The sequence below is a fragment of the Capricornis sumatraensis genome, chromosome 11, assembly GCF_032405125.1.
Source record: "Capricornis sumatraensis isolate serow.1 chromosome 11, serow.2, whole genome shotgun sequence".
In the NCBI taxonomy this organism is placed as follows: Eukaryota; Metazoa; Chordata; class Mammalia; order Artiodactyla; family Bovidae; genus Capricornis; species Capricornis sumatraensis.
In genome coordinates this window covers 99,635,743-99,659,868 of record NC_091079.1, presented here as the reverse complement: position 1 = coordinate 99,659,868, position 24,126 = coordinate 99,635,743, and the positions used below count along the sequence as shown (strand labels likewise).

Here is a 24,126-nt window from a genome sequence, read left to right as displayed (position 1 = left end):
ATTTCTGAATCTATCTCCTCAATTCAGATACAGAATTCTTACTGCGCCCTTCACCAGTAGTTTATTCCAAAGTCGAGATTATTTACTCCCATCGTGGTACTCCCATTGCTGTCTAACCAAGTAAGAGATAACAATTATCTCTACGTTCTTTAGTGAGTGGATTGCCACTGGTTCCTCTCTGGCTGGGTTAGAAAATATTTGGCTCATAATCTCTGTTATTCATGAGTGCGTTCCTGGTATCTAAGAACTTGATAATGTCAGAGGAACAGAAGGATGTTAGGACGAGGAGTTTCAAATGATTCTCAGAGGGAGGGAAGGATCGTCAAATTACTATCCTTAACCAGAGACTTCCCTGATGGCTCAGATGGTAAAAGCGTCTGCCTACGAAGCAGGAGACCCAGGTTCGATCCCTGGGTCGCGAAGATCCTCTGGAGCAGGAAATGGCAACCCACTCCAGTATTCTCGCCTGAAAAATCCCATGGATGCAGGAGCCTGGCAGGCTACAGTCCGTGGGGTTGCCGAGTCGGAAACGACTGAGCGACTTCACAACCAAAGCTAATATAGATGGCTCTTGGCTCTGTGCTGCCCCAGCCACTGCCTATGGCTGGGCCTAAACCCGTCTCTCCTCACCTGTCCCCCGACCTCTACTCTGCATCTCCTTCCCTGGTTGGCTGTTTGAAGAGACCTGAGTAATCCAGCAAGATGGACTGACTTCTAGACCTTGATGACATCTCGTCTTTGCAATCATTTAGCTTTGCAAGAAAATAAATTGGGCCTTCTGGACACCAAAGCTCTTGCATGTAGCTTTAAATTATATAAATTCTTATAAGTGTCTTTGCATCTCACTACAGGTAAGATATTTTGTCCCTCAGGGATTTGGTTATTTTTCTTCTTAATCATCTCTCAAGTGAAAAGTCTGGACCAGACTTTACTATCACTTGAAAACTTTCAAGCAGCCTCTCTGGCTTCAGTCTGCCTGTCCGTGACCATTGATTCGCCCGCTAATTAGCAATGTGACACTTTGCAAAAGTCACTTTGCTGAGCCTCACTTTCCTGTCTGTAAAATATGATAAGGCACAGCCTTGGTAGAATCATTGTCAGAATAATATAATTCAGATAAACCTGGCATGAAAATTAGCTATGTTTATTACAGAAAAACTCAGTTACATAAACTAGATTTTATTTAGTTGTGTTGATCTTTTTAGAAGTCATCAGAATATAGAGATCATTACAAAGTCTCAGTAAATTGTGAGGGCCACTTGCAGTGTTTGGCTGCTGGGATCCGCTGCACCCCTCTTTTGAGAGCAGCGCTCCAATCTCCTTCTAAGAGACCACCTCTCAGGACTTCCCTGGTGGTCCAGTGAGTAAGAGTCTGCGCTTCCACTGCAGGGGTCAAGGGTTCGATCCTTGGTCAGGGAACCAAGATCCCACATGCTGAGAGGCAGTGCCAAAAAAAAAAAAAAGAAAACTTTCTTACCTATCTCTGATTTCATATGGTTTGAACGACAAGGATCCATTCCAGTTTCACAGGCAGATTACTCAGATCTGACCAATTATAGATGTGTTTTTCCTTGAGTTCATGAGTGATTCTGAATGGCATGTGACCTCATTAGGACCAACAAGACACAGAGGGCCTTTAGCTGGAATGTCCTGAAAGGAGATGCTTCTTCCCACGAAACTGGACCCCAGGAGGATGTGAAGCTGGACCATGATAGTCTTCTTTCTTCCAGGAGGAGCTGTCACTCCAAGTAGGTCACAGGTGGCCTCAGAACAAGGTAGAGAGACACCCTGGGTTCCTTGCCTCAGCCAAGCATCAGTTCAGTTCAGTCGCTCAGTCGTGTTCGACTCTTTGCGACCCCATGAATCACAGCACGCAAGGCCTCCCTGTCCATCACCAACTCCCGGAGTTCACTCAGACTCACGTCCATCGAGTCGGTGATGCCATCCAGCCATCTCATCCTCTGTCGTCCCCTTCTCCTCCTGCCCCCAATCCCTCCCAGCATCAGAGTCTTTTCCAGTGAGTCAACTCTTCGCATGAGCATGCAGGTAGACATTTCTGCCAATCTTTTCAGTAACATGGGTCAGCAAATGCCTTTCTTACTTCAGTTAGTTTGAGCTTGAATTTGATACGTAATTGACGGAATGCTGACTCACCCAGGAGCTGGTCTTGTCTCCCTTCTGTGAATTAGGGTTTATGAACCCATTCAAAACTCAGAAAGCAATCAGAACCACACACACCTTTCCCAACCCTACCATCATCAGCCTCGTCGTTTCAAAGGTCTTGCTTCAACTTCTTTTTTGTCACACAAGCACCCTCACCAATTCATCTCCTCTGCATCCCACCTGGTCGCCGCGCTCCTCACTAGCTGCCTCTGGCCTAGCCTTGGCTCCCTTGTGAATGTTGGCTGGTCCTCGACAGATTCTAAGCTGGCCACTGGCACCTCTTCAGTGCTGTAATGAACAAGTACCGAACCAATAGTCACCTATTGACTGGTTCTGTCTCATTCTTTCTCAGTGACAAAAATTTGAGTGTCCTGATCCTGTCTGAGGTTAGGAGAAAGAAAAGAAAGAAAGAAAGTGAAGTCTCTCAGTCGTGTCCGACTCTTTGTGACCCCATGGACTGTAGCCCACCAGGCTCCTTTGTCCATGGGATTTTCCAGGCAAGGATACTGGAGTGGGTTGCCATTTCCTTCTCCAGGGGGTCATCCTGACCCAGGGATTGAACAGGGTCTCCCGCACTGCAGGCAGACGCTTACCATCTGAGCCAGGTTAGGAGACCTCGTTTGTTTACTTTTTGAAAAGCCATGAGCCAGCTCTAATTCAGCTGAGTTAGATGAGCAAGGGAGGTAGCTGCAGAGGCCTCCACTGTTAACTGGTGAACATTAAGCTGCAACCCAGAGCTGCAACCAAGGCCGGAAGCCGAGGGCCTGGTCGCAGGTCCGCGCCGCGGACGCTTACCGTCTGAGCCAGGTAAGCTCGCAGAGGCTCGCTTGCAGAGGCTGGAGAAGGCAAAGGAGAGAGAGTGTGGTTTGATTGCAGTGTAATTTTCTTCCCTCTGGGAGCGTGTCAAGCGAATTCTGCCAATGTCAGGGAAGCAATGACTCATCAAACAGTGGGGTGTTGATTTCGGGAAAGGGAGAGGACGTCCCTGCTTTGGGGCAAACGGACGGCTCTGGACTAAGGTAAGATCTCGTGGCCCCGGCGGGACTGACACGTTGGCAGGAATCTTTGCTCGTTGCTGAGCTGGGGAGAGGCGCCGTGTCCCCTGGATTTCAGGGCTGGGGTGGCGCCCTTGCAGTCAGAGAAGGCCGAGGCCGAGCCTTCCCGCGGGCACGCCTGCTGCGTGTCCAGGGGCCACGCGCCGGGCCCGAGGGCAGAGAGCGGACAATCGCGCCTGCCGGCCCACGTGGGCGAGGCGAGGCGAGGCGCGCGTCTGGGCAGAGGCGGGCCGCCGCGGGGAAGCCTCCCCCCCGCAGCCCTTCTGCCCTCCACCGGCCGGCCCGGGGCTGAAGCAGCCCCGCTACTGACGGAGCGGGCCGCGGGCCCCGAGCGGAAACGGTCGCCGAGAGCCGCGGCTCCGCAGACGCCGCTGGCCCCGCGAGAAGGCGCCGCCTGCGCGTGCGGTCGGTGCGGGCCGTCACCCGCCCCGGGCTGTCCTCCCCGGGCCTCGCCCTGGGGGTCTTGAGCGAAGCCCCGCGCTTTGTGACCGCCCCCGCGTCCTCCCGAGAGCCTGCAGCCTCCCGCTCAGTCTGTTTCCTTGTTCCTCTCCAAGATGGGGACGAGGTGCTTGCAGACACTTGCGCACGTTCGGCGATGGTGAGGGGTGTTCGCCGTGCACTGCGGCCCGAGGGCCTCGTCCGCCTCTTCTCGGGGTCCTGGCCGTGGGACTGAGGCAAAGTGGGCGGCGGGCCCTCGTCGGCAGCCGCGCCGGACGCCGCCCCTAGGACGCGGCGCGGACCTGCGACCAGGCCCTCGGCTTCCGGCCTTGGTTGCAGCTCTGGGTGCCCCGCCGAGGGCCGGCCCAGCCCCTACCGCTCGCTTGCGAAGAGGGCGCCTAGGTGCCAGTCCCCAGAGCCACCCTGCCTCCGCGCTGCTTGTTTCTTCTCACGTTGTTCTGGCAAAACCCTAAGCTTATTTTAGCGCTTCCTTCGTGGGTCGGATGGAAAAGAATCCGCCTGCAATGCGGGAGAGCCGGGTTCAATCCTGGGCTCAGGAAGACCTGCTGGAGAAGAGAATGGCTACCCACTTCAGGATCCTTTGGAGAAGGCGATGGCACCCCACTCCAGTACTCTTGCCTGGAAAATCCCATGGATGGAGGAGCCTGATGGGCTGCCGTCCATGGGGTCGCAAAGAGTCGGACACGACTGAGCGACTTCCCTTTCACTTTTCACTTTCATGCATTGGAGAAGGAAATGGCATCCCACTCCAGTGTTCTTGCCTGGAGAATCCCAGGGACCGGGGAGCCTGGTGGGCTGCCGTCTATGGGATCGCACACAGTTCGACACGACTTAAGGGATTTAGCAGCAGCAGCCAGGATCCTTGCCGGGGGAATCCCAGGGAGAGAGGAGCCTGGTAGGTTACCGGCCAGGGGGTTGCAAAGACTCGGACAGGACTGAGTGGCTAACACACACCCTTACTCTCTGCTTTTCTAACACACACCTTTGTTCTCTGCTTTTCCAGATCGTTGCCTGAGTAGGCCGGTGAAGGCCGCACAGTAGGACGTAGTGGAATCACAGGAAGTTGGTGATTGCACAGTCCTGTGGGCCTCCACGCGGCGCTCAGCTCTCTCTGCGCGGGGACCGTCACCCTGTCCCAACCTCTGTTCAAGCTCCCACCCTCTGAACAGCTCAGTGTCCCCTCCTTCCTGCACAGGAAGTTGAGGCCCATCAGACGGCAAGTTCTTTAAGCTCAGCCGAGCGAGTGTGCGCCTGTCTCCAGAGCGAAGGCTGTCTCCACTTCCTGTTCCATTTCTGGGGTGGTCCCTCCCCTCAGGGCAACCCCTCCTCCATGTGCTTCAGACTCCACACTTCTCTGTCTTCACAGGGGCCTTACATTATTAATGAGCCCCCCTCAGCTGGATCTTTCTGAAAGGTCAGGGCAAGGCCAGGATGAAAGGTCAGGGCGAGGTCAGGACGAAAGGTCAGGGAAAGTTCAGGCGTGCTGAGGCATGCCCGGGCATGTTGGGACATGCCCCGGCAGAGGGCGCTGCAGACACACCCCGGAGACGGGCCGGCAACCAAGCCGACCAATCAGGAGCCGACACGAAGCCCTTGAACACCAATCACCACTGAGCCCGCGTTTTCTTCCTTATATGGGAGCCCCGGCCCGGGCTATAAAACCCCTTCCCCACCCCTCACACCTCGCAGACTCCCTTTGCTTCGCAGACCCCCCTCACTCCCCTGCTTACCCGCCCCCGGGAGTTCTGCCCGAGAGCTACCGCCCAATAAAAGACCCTGTTCAACGGTCCATAGGGGTGGTTCCTTCTTCCCGCGGCGTTTCTTACACTTTCCATAAATACTTAAACACACGGCTCTCTTGCAATCTGTGAAGAAAAAAATTCCCCTCATGTTACACCTGTGTCCTCTTACAGCTTCTGTTTTTCCTCCAAACAGCCTTCTAATCCTTTCCAATTTTCAGGGCTAAACGTCTCAGAGGCCTGTCTGCACCCGGGGCTCCATTTCCTCTCCGCCCCACCGGCTCCCGCCTCTCACGCCTCCAGCTGAGATCACAGTGACCTCCATGCCGTGTAATCCAAAGGCCGCTCCTTCACTCCCCACCTCGGGCAGGCTTTCCCACCGCGGATCCCGGCCGTCTTCATGGAGACTCCAAGTTGCTGCGCCTTCCTGGACGTCTCCCTCCATCTCTGGCTGAGTCTTCCTTTTCTTCACAACGTCTTTCCCCTCCCAACTCTCCATCACAGTTTCTTGAGGCTTTAGGGGACCAGCTTCCCTGCTGGTCCAGTGGTCAGGACCCTGCACGTCCTCAGCAGGGGGTGCAGGTGTGTCAGCTGGGCAGGAAACCAAGGTCCCACATGCAACACAGTGTGGCTACAAAGAAAAAAAGAAAATTTTCTCAAGGGTTAGCCTTGGGCCCTCTTCTCTCCCTTTCTCTACTTTCTCTCAAGCATCTCCTTGATGCCACGGCTGTCATAACTGCCTCATCGGGGATGGCTTAAACCGCACTCTCCAGTGCAGATCCCCCGGAGTCTCACACGTGTGTGTCCCTCTCTGTTCACCGTGACCTCCTGCACGTTCCAAGGCCGCCTCGGGCGGTCGTCTGTGTAAAGAGCTCTGGAGGCAGGAGTTCAGGTTTCAGCGCTGCCTCTGCCTTTAGACTTGACTCCTGCAAGCTACTTTACTAAGCTTGAGGGACTAGGTTATTGTTAGCCTGGGCTTCTGTGATTTTTGTGTGATTTTGAAGCTAAAACCTTACAGATTGGTGAGTTTTCAGTAGGCAAACCTGAGTAGACAGGCTTAGAGGACACATGAGCAAGGCCATAGAGATAACAAAAATGCATAACTATTTAGGCACACAGGGAACTTGGAGTGTGAGGGCAGAAATAGGCTGAAGAATGTCAGTTAGAACAGTGTATTTTTTGCTGTGTATCGAGGAGACAATATTTGATGAATGGAGTAAGATGGTTGGAGGCAGACTTAAGATAACTTTGGTAGAAATAGAAAATGGATCTGAGAGGTGTAAGAATAGTATATGAAAAACTTATTTGAAAAAGATAGAGCAAAAGGTGATGAAAGGCCCAAGGTGGGTACTGAAAGCAGTGAGGTTGTAACCGTGGTGGTCCAGCAGTTAAGACTCCTAGCGTCCAGTGCAGGGGACATAGGTTCTATCCCTGATCAGGCAACTGAGATGCCACATGGTGCATAGCGCTGCCCAAAAAAAAAAAGCAGTGAAGAAACGGGCCTTGGAAGAAGAGCCACTAAGAGGGTAGACAAAAGTGTTTGGTATCTGGAGGATGATTCGATTGGAGAATCATTTATTCAACAAATATTTTAAACACCTATTTTGTGCCAAATACAATATGGGTATTGGCGTCCAAAGATGAAAAGACCTGATCATTGATTTCCAGGAAATATGTTAATTAATAATTACAAAGAATATGGTACGAGTTGGAATGGGCACATGTTCAAGGAACAGTTAAATCCTGAAGTTTTATGTCTTTCTGGGTGAATAAGGATAAACATCATGGAGGAAGTATTTGATCAAAGATTGAAAGAATGATTAAGAAGGTGATTAGGTAAAAGCAGAATATTCAAGACCAAGGCTCAAGTCTTACCCATTTTTATATTCCTAGAGCCCATTTTGTAGTGTGCAGAAAATAGAATGACCATAAAATTCTGGGGTCTAGCAGAAGATGATGAAGGTGAAAGAGAGGAAGGAAATGAAGACCATTCAGAGGCTGAACTTAGAGACCGTGTGGTGTCTTCCACATCCTGAATGGTACTATGTCAGCTTGAAGGAGCTGATTCTGCCTTTGAAGTTTGCCAGCCTACAATCAAGAGTTCAGCCATCAGGAGAATCCAATTCAATAAACAATTACAAATTTTTATTTTAATTACATTCAGAAGCTTTAAAAGACAGTTATACTTTGGGCCAAGGGACAGGCCACAAATTTAAAAGAGTCAGAAGTCTTGATATTTTCTGGAATCTTTTTGCTCATCTTTAATTGAAAGGATATTTACTTTTCAAGCCAGTTTTCAGGTCAATCCAGTTATGCTTCTCTGTGACACATACTCTCATTTCACCTTGGCAGATCGGTTTCATTAGAAATAATCCATGGTGGGGGTAATGTTAACATAATATTGCTTCTAAACTCGGCACAGTTTGATGAAAGATTTGGATGTACTTGGTGGGTTGCCGTTCCAATTTCAGACATTTTGCTGGCATTCCCTGAGAGTCTGCCAATAGCAGGGGATGACAGCTAAATGGGCTTTTCATGCTCTGAATGTGGCCGTGGAGACTCAGTCCTATGACTCTCTTGAAAAGCCTTGGGGAATTGATGATTGAGAGGCCCTGAGCTCCTCTGAGAAATGTTGTTTCAAATGAGTGCTTGCCAATTCCAAACTTACCAGTTAAAACTGGAAGATGAATTAGGTCATCTCTCACATTTATGCATTGTTTAATCCGATTTGCAGTGTTATGTCACATACATTATCCCACTGGATCTTCATAGTCACTCTGGGTTGTAGACAAGAATGGTCTTACTTTTTCCATTTTATGGATTTTACAGATGAGGACTGGGTTGAAAGAGAGTAACTTGTTTGTTTGTATTTGCAAAGATAATTAAATGTTTATGAGGTCTGGGAATCAACTTGGTCAGTTTATTCCCAGTCTGGGGCTTATTATACTTAACCAGGTAGTTTTACTTGGTAAGACTTTTAAATTTATTCATTGAATGAATGACGATCCAGTCTTTGCAGCAGATAATGTCCATACCACAGGTTTAAGCAGGCAGGTATAATGAAGATAGAAGAGGTACTAAAGACCATGACTTTGCTCTTCAAGGCTTGGACTTTGGTGCATCTTTGTGTTAAGCACAATGATGGCTTTACTGATTCATTCATTAGTCTGACTCATCATACATTTGAGCTTCCCAGGTGGCACTATTGGTGGAGAATCCGTCTGCCGATGCAGGAGACATTAGAGACAGGTTTGATCCCTGAGTTGGGAAGATCCCCTGGAGGAGGGCATGGCAACCCACTCCAGGGTTCTTGCCTGGAGACTCCCATAGACAGAGGAGCCTGGCAGGCTACAGTTCATGGGATTACAGAGAGTCAGACGTAACTGAAGCAACTTAGAATGCACGCACACATCATACATCTACTAAGTTATCTCTTCCTGAAGTGTACAAAGAGTACTCTAGAAAGAAGACAGAATGACCGCAACAGGAATCTTTCAGGAGTAAAAGTTCCATTTCATTAAGACAATTTGCCTCATCCGCTTCACAGTACAAAGGAAGATTAGTCTTAAACTTTTTGACATTCACATTAATTGCATCTCAAGTTGCTTTGGTAGAAGACACTGCTGACCCAGGTTTCTGTACCTGCCACAGTGGTTCTTCGAGGGACAGCAATCTGACTCCCCCCTTGTCATCCGCTGCCAGAGAGCTCACCATTGTTAGAGTGCTTTGGTTTCTCCTCTTGCAAAGGTGTTGTTCTCAAAGGGCTCGCAATGGTTGTTGGCTGAGACAAGCTTGGACGTGAGCAGCAGGCTCCGCTAGAATCACCTCTCCCTCTGTAAGCACTGGGCCTTGGCCTTGACCCTGGGCTTGTCTGTGCTCCGTCTTTGTGAGCCCTTTTCGAAGGCCTTTGTGGGACTTAAGTTGACATCATTCCAATCTATCAGAGAGAGTTTAATATTGACCATCACAGTGGAAGTTGTTGAAGCATCTACCACCTAAGTGGGCTTCCTAGGTGGTGCTAGTGGTAAAGAACTCACCTGCCAATGCAGGAGAGGCAGGTTCGATCCCTGGGTCAGGAAGATCCCCTGGAGAAGGAAATGGCAACCTGCTCCAGAACTCTTGCCTGGAAAATTCCATGGATAGAGGAGCCTGGTGGGCTACTGTCGATAGGGTTGCAAAGAGTCGGACACAGCTGAGCGAGTGAGCACGCACACCACCTGCGTATCCCAAAGTCCATGAAGCTCCATGCAAACCTCACCATCTAATCACAGACGTGCTGTGTCTTTGGCACAGCAAAGACCATCTGGAGGGGCTTTTGGCAAATACCTCCAAATGGTTCCCATTAACTCTTGTCCTATCTTTGCATATCTAAGAGAGGTATTTTGGATGATTCTTTGTGGAACCAAGAAGTCGAGAGGATATGTCCTTTACATATTTGACCTAACAAAACCAGGAACAAATCCATGATTTCCTTTCAAGGCAACTTGATATAACAGTGTCCCAGACTATTGAAAAGGTTGAAAGCCTTAGTGTGACTTAAATATTTAGGTAAGCCTTCTATACCGAAGTAGAACTTTGTCCTGACATTTGAATACTAAATGTATCTAAGAAAGAATTCTAAGAAATTATATAGAAATATTGAATTTATGAACATTTGACTTGTAAATCTCTGCTCAAGCTACACCTCACTCTGCTATGAGAGAAAGGGAGAAAAATGTCTTCTGCTAGAATGTCTAATAAGGGGATAAAAGGACAAAGATGAGGTGGCAGAACAGACAAAGAGCTCTGAGTCAGAGAAGGATAAAAAGGCTGAACTACATGTTGACACTAATTTCAGGGTTGGTCTGCGGCTGACGTGAAAATGCTGGAGTCAATGGACTAAAGAAAGAACTGCCGTGAATTAGAGGTTATCAGGACAGCTGCAGTGGGGCTGAGCACTCGGTGGCGAGGGCGTTCAAGTTCAGTGGCTTTGGGGCCGTCAAGCCCTGATCATCAATGCTCACTGCACCCCGCATCGCTGGGGCCATGAGCGCTCTGTGGCGCCGACCTGAGAGGTGGCTCTGGTGCGACTCTGATTATGTTTTCCCTCCTTTTACTCCATTCAGAGCATCATTTTCCAACTTTCCTGTCAATCCTGTGAGCTACCAATTTGCTCCCAAGAAATCATTGCTTTTGCTTAAGTTATTCAGTGGTACTTTCTGTCCTTTGTAAACAAGAAGCTTGGCAAGTGCAGATCCTGGAACCAGTAGTATACGCAGGTGTATTTTAGGACAATGTGAGAACTGTGGGCTCCTTGAAACGATTAGAATGAAGAACAATGGAAGTTCCGCTCAGATTTGGTCTTGAGCATCCAGAGCTCATGGTGCACAGTTGAGAATCTGCTGATGAAGCTTGTCAGTCTGGGATAAAACGCATATCAAAAGCAAGATTTGGTGGACTGAGTCATTTCATGCCCTGGGGTGCAATGAAGACTCCCAGAATTTGAGAACTTTTGGCTGAGGTGTGTATCACGTGGTGTCTCAGCAGAAAGGAGATGGCACACTCAAATAGGGTAGCTGAGGAAAGTCTAACAAAGGGCTTATTAGACTATTGTGAGCAGGGCTGAGGGAAATCAACCAGAGGCCGTGCAGCAGCGAAGGGACGTGAACAGCAAGGCCCTCACAGCCCCTGCGCCTGAAAGAGCGAGAGGGAGGAGAGGTCACCAGGGCCCCAGACAGCTGTCGGTGCAGCCGCAGGTTTAGAATGAGAGCAACTGTGGACTTTGGTAAAAGGATCCAGCCGCTGCCTGCTGTCGTGGCAGGCTGCAGGCCAGGAGGTAGACCCTCCCTTATCTTTCTCAATCTGAGTCTCCCCCTCAGGCATCCCAGGGGCCGCAGCCAACCTGAAGCCGCAAGGCTGAGCTCACCTGGTTGATGCAGAACCTGGAGATGGCTTTTAGGGGCAAAGAGGGAGGAAGCGAATGGAGTGTCGATCAGGGCGGACAAACAGAGGCTGTTCTGCACGGGGCGGCTACTTCTAATGGCACTTGAGAGAGCTTTCAAGAGATTAGCCAACTAATTCCTACATTCTTGGCTCAAGGAACAGCCTGAAAGAAAGGTATTTTCTATGGCTATGGAAAAGAATATCTTATCTCTCAGAGGCTTAGGATGGGGATGGCCCCAAACCAAACAGTTTTGTTCCGAGGTTTGACATATCACAGAATCAGCTTAATTCAAAGTTTGTTAGACTTCTTCTAAAGTTAGAAGAAATTGAAATAGGATGGGACCTCCATGAATTAGAATGGGACCCTGTAAAAGAATTAAGTGTCCACACTCGCAACTGCAGTGAGCCTTCACGGCCAGCTGAAATGGTTCACCCCTTTCCAAGACTGCTGTTGAACTTCGTGACCGCTTCTCTAACTCTTGCAGAAGTCATTTCCTCCTGGGTCTTCTCTACCAACCTTACTGACTGACTGACTGTTAAACACTTGCTCCTATAATATCTGGGCTGTGTATATGTGTTCAGTCATGTCCGATTCTTTTTGACCTCATGGACTCTAGCCCTCCAGGCTCCTCTTATCCATGGGATTTCCCCTTGAAGAATGCTGGAGCAGGTTGCCATTTCCTACTCCAGGGGATCCTCCCCACCCAGGGATAGAACCTGCCTCTCTTGCATTGGCAAGCAGATTCTTTACCACTGTGCCACTGGGAAAGCCCATGTATTTTTATTATCCCCATGAAAATTTGAGTATAGTGAAATACCCCACGTTTATACACTTTCTATCTTACAAACTTTCTAGTTTCTCAAATTCTTCTAACAGTGAAAAGTCTATTTCATTCAAAGTCAAAATAGAAGATAACGCCAATGATTTTTAGACTGTCAGTTCCAAAGGTTGAGAGGTGAGCTAGAGTGTAACGAGGACAGAAGCGTCCAGAGGCTCGCCGTGGACAGTGAGGGAGCTGAGCTGCAGGCAGCTGCTCACTTCAGCGGGAAGTCTGAGAGGCGCAGGAGAGGCGTTGCAAACACTGCCGCTCGGCGTCTCTTCAACCCCACGACCAGCACGGGATCAAGTGCAACTATCAGGCTGGGGGCAAAGGTGTTTATGGGGTTTTTCCCTAGAGGTGACCTGGGGAAGGGGTGTGTAGCACCCGGATTCAAAGAGGCAAAGGAAAAAAAGAGGCCCTGTGAATAAAGAGTAGAGCTTGAGGGCACAGCTCTTTCCTAAATGTATGGCCCCTTTCTAAGTTGAGCGAGTGAGTAGGAGGGCCTAATTCTTCATGTGCTGTCGTGACATCTTTGAGCCTCATGTGTGCATGCTCGGTCATGACCGACTCTTTGCAACATCAGGGACTGTAGCCCACCAGGCTCCTCTGTCCATGGAATTCTCCAGGCAAGAGTACCGGAGTGGGTTGCCATTTCCTTCTCCAGAGAATATCTGGGTTGGAGACATTTAAAAAATTAAATCTGAGAGAAGAATTTTATATTCCAAAAGTATTATAAGAATTTACTAACTTATGTGGACAAAAATCTAAGATATGTGTGCAGGAATGGATTCTGAGGGTGTTGGGTTAAAACTGGAAGAAGATCGTTTTATTTCAGGCTGAGTTTTTGGAAACTGGTCCATTTTCAGTTTCTGTTGGGTTCATTGTGCATGTTTAAACATCTGGGAGTGGTTCTAATTTTTTTTCACTTGGTTGACTGAAATCTGGACCTACATGAAAAAGATGCCAGTTTCACTGTAGAGATGGAATCTAAAGACTTTAAAGATGGGAGGGTTGAGATGGATGAATTTTGTATGACTCACCTACCCGTTGCTTAACCAGGGTCCCCAAAGGGCCTGCACTGCAGCTTGACTCTGCCCTTTGTCTACACTGCTTCCTTCCCCACCTTTCCACAGGTGCTGATCCAAGGCGTCTCTTAAATAAGTATACTGAAATTTAAATGCCATCTCAGAGTTTACTTCTCAAAGAACCCAACCTGTAACATCAGCTATGTGCGTGTGCTAAGTTGCTCAGTCGTGTCTGACTCTTTGCAACCCTGTGGACTGTAGCCCACCAGGCTCCTTTGTCCATGGGATTCTCCAGGCAAGAGTACTGGAGTTGGATGCCATGCCCTCCTTCAGGGGATCTTCCTGACCCAGGGATTGAACCCGTGTTTCTTATGTCTCCTGCACTGGCAGGCGGGTTCTTTACCACTAGTGCCCCCTGGGAAGCCCAGCATCAGCTGTAGCCTCATCTCAATTACAAACATGAGGAATATAACATCAAGCCATATTTCTTACCTTGCAATGCATGTGTGTGTGCACACAGGCGTGTGTGTATACTTCATTACCTGCTGCTTCTATCTCATTTTCATATGTGTGTACATATCATATATTGTCAGGTAATGACTTTGATTTATTTGGCTGTGCTGAGTCTTAGTTGCAGCATGTGGGATTTCGTTCCCTGACCAGGGATTGAACCTGGAGCCCCTGCATTGTGAGTTTGGAGTCTTAGCCACTGGACAACCAGGGAAGTCCTGAGTAATGACGTCTCTTCTAGTCAAAGTGGAAGAATATGAGGAAGGAGTAAGATCCGGAACCTGGGGCTCGCTGCGGGGCCCAACAAGATGTTGTTTTGCTCCCATCAGATGACTCTGAGAGTCTGGTTGTCTTGAGAAGCATTTCACTGTATTTACAGGAGCAATGCTTTCAAAAATGTTAAGAAGCAAAGAAGGATCTGGGGAGACGTTAGTCAGAATGGAGGATGTCGTGCATGTTAGTCATTCTGACTGCCCAGAACCTAAAAATGTCCCTTGCATTTTGGAGAAAGTCCTGAGAGGTGGGAGGTTACTCTCGCCACAGAACTGGAAGCAGTGGGCTAGTCTCTTTTTAGCTTTGCTCGAGCAGCTGAACCCAAACAGGAAAAGGAGTCCGTCAAGGCTGTATACTGTCACCCTGCTTATTTAACTTCTGTGCAGAGTACATCATGAGAGACGCTGGGCTGGAAGAAGCACAAGCTGGAATCAAGATTGCCGGGAGAAATACCAATAACCTCAGATATGCAGATGACACCACCCTTATGGCAGAAAGTGAAGAGGAGCTAAAAAGCCTCTTGATGAAAGTGAAAGAGGAGAGTGAAAAAGTTGGCTTAAAGCTCAACATTCAGAAAATGGAGATCATGGCATCTGGTCCCATCACTTCATGGGAAATAGATGGGGAAACAGTGGAAACAGTGTCAGACTATTTTTTGGGGCTCCAAAATCACTGCAGATGGTGACTGCAGCCATGAAATTAAAAGATGCTTACTCCTTGGAAGAAAAGTTATGACCAACCTAAATAGCATATTCAAAAGCAGAGACATTACTTTGCCAACAAAGGTCCATCTAGTCAAGGCTATGGTTTTTCCAGTGGTCATCTATGGATGTGAGAGTTGGACTATAGAGAAAGCTGAGCGCTGAAGAATTGATGCTGTGAAGAATTGAGGGACCTTCTGTCCTTCTCTGGCCTGGACTCTGCTCCTTGTGGTCTGTGCTCTCTGCTTCCTTGTTTATCTATGACACCGGCACATTTTGCGTTGGCAGGGACACATCCCCGATACCCCCGCTGCCTAGGAGTGGACAAAACCCTGATTTTATTCACAAGTGATCACCAGCAAACTGGAGAACAGCTGCTTCATGGGCTTGGACTGGTGTCTGAGCGAGCGGTGCGGAGCCATCTGAAAGGCCCCCTCCTTGTTCTGTAGCAGCTGAAACACTGGCAGCAACAGAGAAGTGTGTTGGATCCCACAGTTAGAAACTCTGGATTGTGGACCATCTCCCATCAGAGCAGTCCTCTAGGTTACTCAGGCGGACGCACTGTCAAAGCTGTGCGCCTGACCTGTGGCTGTCACAGCAATGGCAAAAAAAGAGATTACTGGTGAACCCAGACAGGCTGCCAAGGCTAGCACAAGCAGTTATCCATTTCTTCTTGACATTCTCATTGCAACGAGTAAGTCGTAAGTGTCCTCTTATTTAAATGGCAGATGTTAGAGAGTGTTATATTTGTTTAGGTAAACCTAAAAGGGCAGAGTTAACCCACAGTGTCTGGAAAGCAGGCTATAGGTTAATCCCTTCAGATTCAGGAAGGGATTGAGGAAGGAAGTCTGGGAAGTAAAGAGCACCCTAGGGACCAAAAATTAACAGAGCAGAGCCCTGCTTGCAGTCTGAGGTCAGGGCACTATTAGAGAAACACTCCCTTCTGCAATGGACTAAATGTTTGTGCCCCCTTCGCCTCCCTTTCCAAATTCACATGTTGAAGCCCTCATCCCCTAGATGATGGGATTCGGAGGTGGGAAACGTGGGAGGTAATATGGTCATGAGCGCTGAGTCCTCACAAATGAGATTCGTGCCCTTTTAAAAAGAGACGTGGCGGCTTCCCCAGTGGTCCAGTGGCTAAGACTCCACTGCAGAGCCATAGCTTGGAACTCTGGTCAGGGAACTAGGACCCTACATGCCACACGGCAGAGCCAAAAATAAAGGCGAGAGACTTGACAGAGCTTGGTCTCCCTTTGCTGTGTGAGCAGACAGTCAGAGGACGTCATCTGCAACCCAGGAGCAGGGTTTTTACCAGGATGAGACGGCTGGATGGCATCACCGACTCGATGGTCGTGAGTCTGAGTGAACTCCGGGAGTTGGTGATGGACGGGGAGGCCTGGTGGGCTGCGATTCATGGGGTCGCGAAGAGTCGGACACGACTGAGCTGAACTGACAGATTAGCAGCGCTTTGCTCTTGGACCTCGTGGCTTCTGGCACTGTGAGGGATAAAGGCTTGCTGATTACACCACCCAGTCCATGTTATTCTGTTGCAGCAGCCTGATCGGATGAAGAGTAAGACCATTTCCAAATAGAAAGGCAACTGTGTCTCTTGATGAAGTAGGAAATCATCCAGTAAGGCTAATAATCGTAACAATGGCGTGTATCTCATATACATCTGAACTAACGCACTAGACACTGAGAAAGCACATCATCTTAAGAGGGCTTCGGACAGAACCTCTGTCATACTACTTGTTAAAAGTTATCGATTACCTGCTGTTCGCCCGCCACCGCAGACATTGTCTCGATTCATCCTCTCAGCCATGCTTGGTGGAAGTGTTTATTGTGTCCATTTTACAGATGAGGCTTGGAAAAGATGAAGGCAGCTCTTCAAAGTCTTTTTCTGTGTGCCAGGATGCCAGAACCCAGCTTTGTCTGATTTCAAAGGCCAGGCTGTTTTAACTGTTTTGACTAGAGTTGGAATAAGATACTCATAAAACATCTGCCCACAAGATAGGCATGTTAGTCTGCTCAAGGCTCATCCCTGTCTTTTTGAGGTTAACAACAACCAGTGTGTGTTTTGTTTTTAACCACATGTCCCTGGGTACCAGTGTCAGATTCAGAACCCCAGGCGGCCCTGAAATTTGATCCTACCCAGTGTGGGATCTTTCATATTCTCCTGTTTTGGCCTCACGATTTACCTGAAGCACATCAATCCAGTTTAGTCTGGAACAAGTTCTAAAAGAAAGCACATTCCTTGACATGCTCAGGGAAGAGAGGAGAAGGGAGTCAGGATGGAAATGAACTTTGTTTGTGAGAGTTCTGTGCTTTGTCACAAGGACCAGGGTCACGTGGTACTTTCAAAGAACCCAAACAACCAAACCACCACATGCAGAGTGGTTTTAAAGACATACGGTTCGAATCACCCTCGTTCCATGGAGCAACAGAAATAGGAGCTGAAAATGACCTGCTTGGCCAGCCTGTCCTTCCGGAGTGTTTTCAGATGGTTCTCTGACGAGGCTGAGTGAGGGCTCTTGGGTTTGATGAGCTCAGTGTTGGGGGAACCTCGTTTGCTTCCTCTGTGAGTCGGCCACCTAACTGTTCTTACTGTTTGGAGATTTTCCCAACCCCAAGCCAAAGCTTTCCTTTGCTGCCCTTCATCTCATTGTCTGTCCGGGATACTCATGGGCCTCTGACTCATCCTTTTGTCTCTGGCAGGTTCCATCCTTCGCAGAGGCTGGCGTGTCACACTCAGGGTGTTCCCCTAACGCTTGACTTCTCCCAGTACCCATCGGCAAGTCGTGCTCTCCCAAGATCAGGAAGCTCAGGCATGAAGGCCAGAGATGCTTTGCAACACGAGTGGCCTTGGGAGGTGGTGGAGAGCTTAGCCAAGTTTCCCTAGGTCTTCTTTTCATAACTAATCTTTCTCAAACGTTGCCATTAATACACCCTTAATGGTACAGTCAAGTGAATGCATATCTCAAAGGGCTCTGCCCAAAGTAGCTTGTGATTTCTTCAACATGGCCTATTTGGTCTTACATTTTCACATCTTAAAGGTATCTGTGCTTTCTTTAATGAAAAAAAAAATTTTTTTAAACACTAGCCAATGAAACTATTCCACTTTGCACTCTCTCCTACTTGAAACCCCAGCCCTGCAGAATCCTCAAGTAAAATTGTCAGCATAGGAGGAAATTCCAATGCAGTCCAGTGGCTCATGGAGAAGGGAACGGCAACCCACCCCAGTATCCTTGCCTGGAGAACTCCGTGGACAGGAGTCAGGCAGGCTGCAGTCTGGGGCTGCAAAGAGTCAGACACAGCTCTCACTCACTCACTCCAGTGCTTAGAGCTCTGTGCTTCGTCTGCGGGGGTTGCAGGTTCAATCCCCCGACAGGGAGTTAAGACCCCACACACCAAGTGCTGTGGACCAAACAAACGAATTGGCATTGTAGGAATGTGCTTATACCGAGTCTGGGACCTCAGAGCCCCCAGACATGTTATACAGAGAATACAAATTCCCATTTGAGAAGCAAAACTCTGAGAAGTACCAAGTGCCCATCAGGGCCACGTGCGCAGGGAAGGGTTTAGCATGTAGTGGGGTGAGAGAGCGGGTACTCCCAGAGCATGGAGGCACTCTGCTCCATGGGATAAACGAGAGAGACCCCTGCCCTTCCTGAGCTCTGACAGTCTTGCTGTTTTCAGAGTCTGTGACCCCCGCTTCTGCCTTGGTTAAGGTTGAGGATCATAGCCTTTGTGCAGTTTTAAAGAGAAGGTATTTGTGAGACGGCCTGAGTCCTGCGGGCAGGGAATAAACGTGCCTGGCCCTTCCTTCGTCTGGAGGAGAGGACAAGGAGAGAAGCGCTCTCCGAGCCTCCCTCTGGGTCCTCTCTCTTCCTGGCGTCGCCCTCGGGCCGCTCACTTGCTGGAACAGAAAACTTCCAGCTCGCAGGCTCCCCGCGCCTTCTCCCCTCTGGCCGCGTGTGACCGCAGGTGGAAGGCCCTCCTCCGCCCGCTGCGGGGAACCGGGCCGCAGCCTCAGGGCAGCGCTGCGCCGGGCGGGCGGGCCGCGGTCTCGGGTCTCTCTGATCCCGCCTCTGACCGGGTCCCCCGAGCGCGTTCTCCTTCTGCGGAGCCCGAGGCCGCCCGGCAGCCCCGCAGCAGCCCTAACCCTCGCAGCCCTGCCACCAGGCCGAGCGGGCGGTGGGGCGGTCGTGTCCGCTGGCCCCACCCGCCCCCGGTGTGCGTCCCCCTAGTGGAAACAGCGTTTTCCTTTGTGTGTGTCGCCGCTGGGGCTGGCGCTGCACGCTCTCCCTGGGGGCGGCAGAAAGGGGGCGGCCCCCAGCTGCGGTCGCCGGCGTCCCATCGCAGTGGACCCCCTGTCGCAGGGCCAGGCTCGGGGCCGGGGACTCGGTCGTTGCGTCGCGTGGGCTCAGTGGCCGCGAGGCTCGGGCTCTGTCGCCCCGTGGCCCGCGGGGTCTTCCCGGCTCAGGGATCGAAACTGTGTCTCCTGGGTTGGCGGCGGATTTTATGTCGCTGAGCCCCCAGGGGAAGCCCTGCGTGACCGTCGTTCACCCTTTCTCGCGAGCGCAGGGCCAAGTCGGTGGGCCGGTCTTTGCATGATCTCTATCAATCTCTGCATCTGTCGATCCATCCACCATCGATCATCTGTCTCTAGGATTTTAAAAGATCGGTCCAGGGTCTGAGGCCCCTCTGATGTCGATGCCCGAGGACACGTTTTTCACGAGCTGACGTGGAAGCCAGGTCCTCCCCTCTGGCCAAGGATGCCTCACGCTTAGTCCTGGCAGCTGGCGTGAGAGCGCCGGCCGGACTGGGCCAAGCACGGGCTTCGAGCTGCATCCCTGCGTCCCTGAGCGTGGAGCCCGTGGTGCGCAGCAGCGCGGAGCACGTTAGAATTCATCCCAGAGGCAGGGTGGCGGCACCGTGTGCATGGCCTCAGGAGAGGCATCCAGGGCAGGCTGCTCGGAGGAGAGGACCTCGGTGGGGTCCCTGGGCCCCATCCTCTCTCTGCTCTTCCTTCTATTCTGGAGCTCTTTTCCTGGGCCTTCTCATCAGTTTCCTGAGCCAACCCCTGCCCTTCCAGAAATCCTGGTGTCCTTCAGTGAGCTGGAGTTTCGAGTGCTTGCATGCGAGAACCCTGACTCAACAAACCCTTCCGCCCAGCCCCACCGGCCGGAAGCACACTGCTGCCCCTGCTGGGTGGGCGTCTGGCGTCTGTAAACGGGTGAGGGGCTCGCGGGGAGCAGCGCGGCGGTGCCCGCCACGTCCCCCGCCGTGAGGGACTGTTCCCCAGAGGCTGGAGTGCTGGGCAGACCGTCGCCCGCTGCCCCGGGGGCTGAGAGCAGCGCTCCCCTGGCCCGGGGCCGCGCCCAGCAGGCCCACTCAGCGCTGGTCGGGGCCGCGTCTCCGCCCCGCTGGGAGCCACCCTGAAGGGCCAGACCCCCGCCCGGAGCCCCGGGAGGTTTGCTGAGGTTGGAGCTCCACCCCTCCTTCTGCCCAAGCTTGCCTCCATCCTCTCCCTGCACATCCGGGGCTGATCTTCAGAAACGCCTGCCTATCAAAGCCCCTGCATGCTGGTCTCCATGGCAGAGGCTACTTCCTGGGAAACGCAGCGTGTGACAGCCTTTTGTCACTCAATTGTTGGGGCCCCAGCGCAGTTGCTAAGGAGTAAGAAAACGTATCTGCGGAATGACTGGTTCCTTTTAGAGAACGGAAGACCTTCCTTCTCCTGCCTAAAACTGATCCCCATATCTACTCTGGACCCATCTCTCCCCGCCATCTTGCTCCTCTGTAGGTCTGTCTTCACCCGCTTTCTCACACACCCCGGACCCTCGGGCACGAGAGGATCTCAAGGCTTTGTCTTGGCCTTTGCTCTCTCGGTGGAGTCGGTCACCAACGCGGACGGCAGGGTCCAAGGGCCGCTGACCTGTGTGTCTGTTACACTCCCAGCACCTGCCACCATGCTTGGCACTTAGCAAGCACTCAGTACCTCGTTTATTGACTGAAAAGTGGTATCTTCTACCTTTCTCTGTTGGAGAAAAGAAAGTTAGCCCAGTAGCAACATAGATGTTTTGAAGAGGAGAAAGTTCAGTCTAAGCCTCTTGGAAGACCCATGTCTGCTTTCATAGTTAGTCTAACATTATTATTTCTCAGAGCCTTTCAGTCATCAAGCGAGGCAAGGCCTCTTTACTTTTATTTTTATTCACATTAAAGTGCAAATAATTGGTGTGACTGAAGTGCTTTTCTCAAAGGGAAAAGCTATTTTAACAGATACCAGTAATACAAGATAAATGTGTAATGAATAATAATTATAAACATTTTCATGTTAGCTATGCGTATTTTGTTTGGCTTTGCAAAGGAGAACCACTTACATGATCTCATTTGTTATATACAATCTATGAGGCCATTCCTTATTCTTTCCATTTTATAATGGATCAAACTGAAAGTCAGGGAATGTAACCTTCCGACCCCAAATTACACAGCTAGGAAATGGAGGATTATTTAAGCCATTTACAATTGTTTAATTGTAAATTGCATGCTCTATGTTTCATTTGATGCTGTTGAAGCTAAACCTAGAATTTCAGGCTTCTTTGGTTTGCCAGGTAGGGGCGGGTTGGTCAGATTCTACCTTATGCAGTTTGTTGGGAGGACCTGTGTGTTTGTGTGCGCTCAGTCGTGTCCCACTCTTTGCGACCCTATGGACTCTGGCCCACCAGGCTCCTCTGTCCATGGGATTCTTTAGGCAAGAATACTGGAGTGGGTTGCCATGCCCTCCCTCAGGGGATCTTCCCGACCCAGGAATCGAATGTGCGTCTCGAATTGGCAGGCGGATTCTTTACCAACTGTGCCACCTGACCTATTTATGAAAGCTAAACCCTCATTCCTTTTTGTGATGACTCTTAGGAGAGAAGTCCCACTATCTAGCTGTCTAAATCTTTTCTGAAAGAACTCCTGGATGAGACAGAAGCTGTATTCGTTTGGAGGGTATATCCAGTTCACAGGCTCCAGGGACAGCATTTGTCCTGAGAGTGCAGCAGTCAACTAAGGGAGAGACGGCACAGCCCAGTAAGACGAAGTTTCTACGTGTAACCGCTACTGATTCAGACTAGAAAAAGGTAGCTGACTTCTATGATTGCAGAAGTCCTGTTATGAAGCTGTTTCTTTAAAGCAGAGGAAGGCAGAAGAGTCAGTTTGGGAAGAACCCAGTTGCACCCTGATAGCGATCTGGCCCCAGGCTCAAAGCATTTCTTTCTCTCCAGAGCCCGGTCCTACCCGCAGAGCCCTTCATGCTGGAGTGCCAACTGTGACTGTGCTATACTTTTCATTTGGAAACAAATCTTCCTTTCCAATTTTCCAAGCCTCTCTGTCTAACCATGTTCTTGGCACACCGTTTGATCACAGCTCAGACATTTTAACCTGCTTAAAATACTGTGGATGGATTTTCCAGGAAGGCTAACCTAGACTTGAAAACAATGTTTGATCTTAAGGAGTAGCTTTCTTTTCTTTTTTTTTTCTTTTCTTTTTGCCCACTGTCATGCACCTCAATAAACTGCCTAGAGTGTATGTGTGTACATGTGCATGTGTGTGTGTGTGTGCACGTGTGTGTGTGTGTGTGTGTGTGTGTGTGTGTGTGTGTGTGTGGTTTGGGGACTGGAAAAGCCATTTCAGCTTATTGATGGGGAAGCAAAGTGCCGGAGAGATTTTGCCCTCCTCTGATTATTCACAGATGGGATAGGCAAACTCGTTATTGATAATGTGGAAGAGCTGGCAAAGAGAGGAAGAAAGCACAGTGGTCAGCGTAGACTCTTTCTGCGGAGGTCCTGATGATACCTGGACACCGCGCTCCGCGCTCCCTCCTTCACCTCCTTGGCCTGGATCTTTAAGCACTCGGGTGCAGCTGCTGAGGTGGTTACTGTCGCGTGCCCTCCCTCTTTCTGGCTGTTATCTCTTGAGTGCTCACGGCCTGCTGGGCGCCGTGTTCAGCGATGTATGGAGAGCTCTGTGCTAAACCTTACAGCCCAGAGAGGTGGCACTAGCTGCCGTCTCCACGGCACGGAGGGGAATGCAGAGGTATGTCTGCGGTAAGAAACGTGTCCAGTGGCGCCAAGGTTTTATTCAAACCCAAGAGCGTCTGACTCCAGAAGCTGCACTTCTTCTAACCATTCAACCAAGCTGCCTCCACCAAGAAGCCGCCGAAGGTGCTTGCTTCCGAGCAGGATTTTCCAAATGACCTCCAGATTCCGGCCATGAGGCCGTGACCTCCACGCCTTTCAGGAGAGCTGGGTAGGCCTCTCTCTTTGCAGGCCAAACACAGGGTGAAGCTCAGTGAACGGGGAGCCAAAAAGAAGATGGGTTTAACAAACTCAGATTCTCCCTGCCGCGGATGGTGAGGCTGGCTGAAGGCTGTGATGTTTATTAGCAGAGGAGACAAGGATCTGCTTTGCTGAAGAGTTTTACGATATACTAAGAGCTGGGCCTGTGGCTCACTTCTGAGAAAAGCAAATGCCAGGCGACAGGATATGAGTGAATAAAATGTGAAATCGGGTGGAGAGCACGTCCCAGCTCTGGTGGGTGTCATCCCTGAGAAAAACCCTCGTGCTCTTTTCACGGCCTGGGTTTTGCTTCTTTTCCCCTTCCCTTAGTGGGGCGTGTTTGTTAAGGTGCTTTAAAAATGCCAGAGTTTTCTCAGTAAAAACATGTAGAGGGAAATAACAGCTTCAGCTTTTTCTTTCGCAATCTGGACTATGCAGATGGGGTGTGGGGGGAATACTTTTTAGGATGTTTTGGTTGCGTGAGCAGAAAAATAATAAAAATAGACAGATGTAGTCAATTTTAAAATGTATTGATTTCCATAACTATAAAACCCAGTGTGAGTATGCACTTCAGGCTAGGTATGAGCCAGTGACTCAACAGCAGAATCAAGGTGTTAGTTTTTTTTATTGTTCTGCTTTGCCTTCCAGGGGCTTAATGTCATTATAAAGTCCCCACACGGTTTAAGATACTTACTGGAAGCAACTCAGGCCAGTGTCTTCTTGTTTACATCCCAGAGAGAAAGAGAAAATCTTTCTGCTATCAAACCGAAGTCCTTTGCCTGTTATGACCAATTTAGGCATGAATACATCCTTGAATTAACCACTGTTGCCATGTGAATTAGAAGAGACTGTTGATTCTAACAATAGTCTCTTGTTGCTAGTGGCTTGCTTCAAATTGGTTTCATCAGGCAGCAGAATTCATCTCCCTTCCTGTTGCTGTTCAGTCTCAAAGTTGTCTCTGACCCTTTGTGACCCCGTGGACACAGACAGTCAGGGAAGATAGTGAAGGACAGGGAAGCCAGTCTTCCCTGCCTATCACTGTCTCCCGGAGCTTGCTCAAACTCATGCTTATTAAGTCGGTGATGCCATCCAACCATCTCATCCTCTGTTGCCCCCTTCTCCTCCCGCCCTCAG

General features: G+C 49.9%; 1 non-coding gene across 1 annotated transcript; it reads left to right on the top strand.

Moving 5' to 3' along the window:
- The first annotated feature begins 349 nt into the window (after nt 1-349).
- On the top strand, nt 350-423 carry TRNAR-ACG (transfer RNA arginine (anticodon ACG)). Its single transcript has one exon. It is a non-coding gene; the product is annotated as a tRNA-Arg (tRNA).
- Nucleotides 424-24,126: the final 23,703 nt, after the last annotated feature.